The following is a 3788-nucleotide window of genomic DNA, read 5'->3' as shown; positions in this document are numbered from 1 at the left end:
TTTTTTTTTTCTCAAATTTTCCTGGTTCTTCATATGTTGACCAATTTTGGATTATATCTTAGACATTGTGATCACTATGCTGTGGAGACTCTAGATTCATTTATAGTATTCTAAATAGTATTGCTATTTAAGAAGCTTACTTGCTGAGACTCAAACTGCATATTTTGCCTTACTTGCAGTGAGCAACAACTATTTAGCTATTTAGCTCTTTTAACCTCACTTAGGCTACTTGAGACCAATTCTGTACATCGATGGCTTGGGGATCAGTCAGAGATTTGTAATACACAAGTTGGGGTTCCCTTTCTTTGGCTTTTTCCTTCTCGGGATTATCTCCTCACCTCTTAGCAGCTGTGATTGCCCAAAGTCTCTTCCCTTGATTCTGCAGGTCAGAAAAAAATGCTGTTTTTTTCTGCAGCCTGCCCTCATACTAGAAAGCTTGAAAATGACAAACTTACCCAGTTTCCTTCCCTCCATTCTTCCAAAGCTCATTCTCCTCTCAAGATTCAGTCTGTTTCAAGTTGCTCTTCAGTGCCTTCATATAGTTGTGTTTTGCCCAGAGTTTATAGTTGTTATCCTTTCTCAATTTTCAGTGGATGAAATGGCCCTTTCTCACTACCAATTACTCTCTGATAATAAAGATTTCTTGTATTGCCTTAAAGACATATTAAATGATACCATGCTTTTTCACTCCTTCATGCCTTTACACATTCTATTCCTCTGCCTCCAATGTCCTTTCCTTTTATCTGTTCAATGAAATGTTAATAAACCTTTAATGTTTGATCTCAACTGTCACCTACTCCATGAAAACCTTCCCTGACTGGAAACAACATATGCTGGAGAGGTTGTGAAAAAACAGGAATGCTTTTACACTGTTGTTGTTTCCCATCTTGGGAAGAAAGCACTCACTATTTCACCATTAAATATGATGTTAGTTGTAGGTTTTTCATAGCCATCCTTTTCAGATTAAAAAAGTTATATGATATTCCTAGATTGCTGGGAGTTTTTTAATTATTAATGAGTGCAAATTAGTTCAACCATTGTGGATGACAGTGTGGTGATGCCTCAAGGATCTAGAACCAGAAATACCATTTGACACAGCAATCCCTTTACTGGGCATATACCCAAAGGATTATAAATCATTCTACAATAAAGACACATGCACACGTATGCTTATTGTGGCACTATTCACAATAGCAAAGACTTGGAACCAACCCAAATGTCCATCAATGATAGACTGGATTCAGAAAATATGGCACATATACACCATGGAATACTATGCAGCCATAACAAAGGATGAGTTCATGTCCTTTGCAGGGACATGGATGACGCAGGAAACCATCATTCTCAGCAAACTATCACAAGATCAGAAAACCAAACACTGCATGTTCTCACTCATAAGTGGGAGTTGAACAATAAGAACACATAGACACAGGGAGGGGAACATCACACACTGGGGCCTGTCGGGGGTGGGGGGCTAGGGGAAGGATAACATTATGAGAAATACCTAATGTAGGTGACGGGTTGATGGTTGCAGCAAACCACCATGGCACATATATACCTATGTAACAAAACTGTACATTCTGCACATGTAACCCAGAACTTAAAGTATAATAATAAAAAAAGAAAACATTCCCTGACTGCTCATCTAGTTGTTCCCATCCCTGATTTACCCAAGCTCTTGTCACATTATTCTATATTTATTAGTTTATGTGTCTGTCTTGGTGACAAATTTGCAAGATTCTTGTGAGAATCATATCTTTTTTCATTTTATACCCTTTGTGTCTGGCATATAGTAGGCACAAATTGATGTTTAGTCATCAGTGAATGAATTAATTCATTATCAGTAAACATGTTTCTCCTCAGCCAATCATTAAAGAACAACGGGTGAAAGAGGCACTAAGTCAGTCAATACCTTCAACAGCCTTCAGATTGGGAATTAAACATTCAGTGAACAATACAAATAACATATAAGTAAAGATGAAAATGAGTATGTGAAAGATCATATTTCCTTATTCTTTCAATCCTATCCTCATGCAAATGATTTAAGAGAAGATGAAAGGAAGGGAGAGGACTAATGTTTATTAAAGATTCACTGAGTGCTAGGTGCCTTTATCGTTCTATTTAATTTTCATAACTCTACCAAGTAGAAATTTTCTATACTGATTTTATATATTTTAAAAGATGTCAGGTTTTGCCATCCTCAATATTTAAATACCTAAAATTTCAGTTGAGAATATTAAAATTGGAAATAACTCAGATGTCTATCAATACAACAATGGTACATATATAGTACAAAATATTATGTAGAAGGAAAAGAGATAAAGCTATATAAACTGACAAAGAGCTCCAAGCCATCATTTTAAGTGAAAAAAAGCATGTAAACTATAAAGCAATATGTGTAAAAGGGGAAACTGCTACCCTGACACGAAATAAAGCTGCACGTTTCTATATAATGGCATACATTTGTATGTGATTATACAAGAAGTCTGAAAGGATACAAACAAAATTGAAAATAGTAGTTACTCTTGGGAAAAGAAATAGTCTTTAGAGTGAGAAAAGACATTAAGAAAAATTTTGCTCATCTTTTTTTCAATAATTATTAATTCAACAAATGCTTAACGACAGTCCACTATATACCAGGCACTGTTCTACAATAAGAATGTATTTGTGTCTTACTTGTCTAAATTTAAAATATTCTTAACGTTTTAAATGAAAGTATTACCTCAGTAAGAGAAACTAAAATAACAGAAAATCTCTAAAGTGCTTAAACATGTGATCTATTATCTTTTTCATGTGTCAGAAGATCAGAAGCTTTTTAAAGATAAGTAAATAAAATTTTTATTACTTTTAAAGCCTGTTCCTCCAAATGCAGATTTAAATTCTTACTTTCCAGATCTGGACCCTATGGAGAAACAAAATGATTTCTGTTTCCCTTTATAATACAGTTCCACTCACACCAATTCTTATGAGGTTTGGGGATACATGGTGAAGTCTAAAGTTCTTACTTGGGGTAATTCCAGATATCAATTGGCTGTCTGCAGATAAAAACACACCTTTTTTTATTATTCATATGCTTGAGCAACCCAGAAAGTACATCTGGCCTTCATGAACTTCATTATTGGCTTCACATAATAGAGGAATATATGTTTGTCCCTTAAGTTGACTCACTTCCCTGCCTTAGCCAAGTGACTCACAGAGGACATCTTCTCATAAACTTTAATTTAGAATAACTCAACATTTTAATCTGTCTCCTTAATTCTTTCTAATGACAAGACCATCATCATCTCAACAAAAAGCCCATTCCATTTTTAATCAACTATAACTGCTACAAAATTATTTTTTCTGCTTGCCCGTGACTCTGATTCCCTGAGACTTTCTTTTTTTTTTTTTTTTTAAATTTATTTATTATTATTATACTTTAAGTTGTAGGGTACATGTGCATAACGTGCAGGTTTGTTACATATGTATACTTGTGCCATGTTGGTGTGCTGCACCCATCAACTCGTCATTTGCATCAGGTATAACTCCCAATGCAATCCCTCCCCCCTTCCCCCTCCCCATGATAGGCCCCGGTGTGTGATGTTCCCCTTCCTGAGTCCAAGTGATCTCATTGTTCAGTTCCCACCTATGAGTGAGAACATGCGGTGTTTGGTTTTCTGTTCTTGTGATAGTTTGCTAAGAATGATGGTTTCCAGCTGCATCCATGTCCCTACAAAGGACGCAAACTCATCCTTTTTTATGGCTGCATAGTATTCCATGGTGTATATGTGCCACATTTTCTTAATCCA

This window comes from Theropithecus gelada, chromosome 14, assembly GCF_003255815.1.
Source record: "Theropithecus gelada isolate Dixy chromosome 14, Tgel_1.0, whole genome shotgun sequence".
Taxonomy (NCBI): Eukaryota; Metazoa; Chordata; class Mammalia; order Primates; family Cercopithecidae; genus Theropithecus; species Theropithecus gelada.
The sequence above is the reverse complement of the archived record's forward strand: the minus strand, read 5'-3'. Positions refer to the sequence as shown.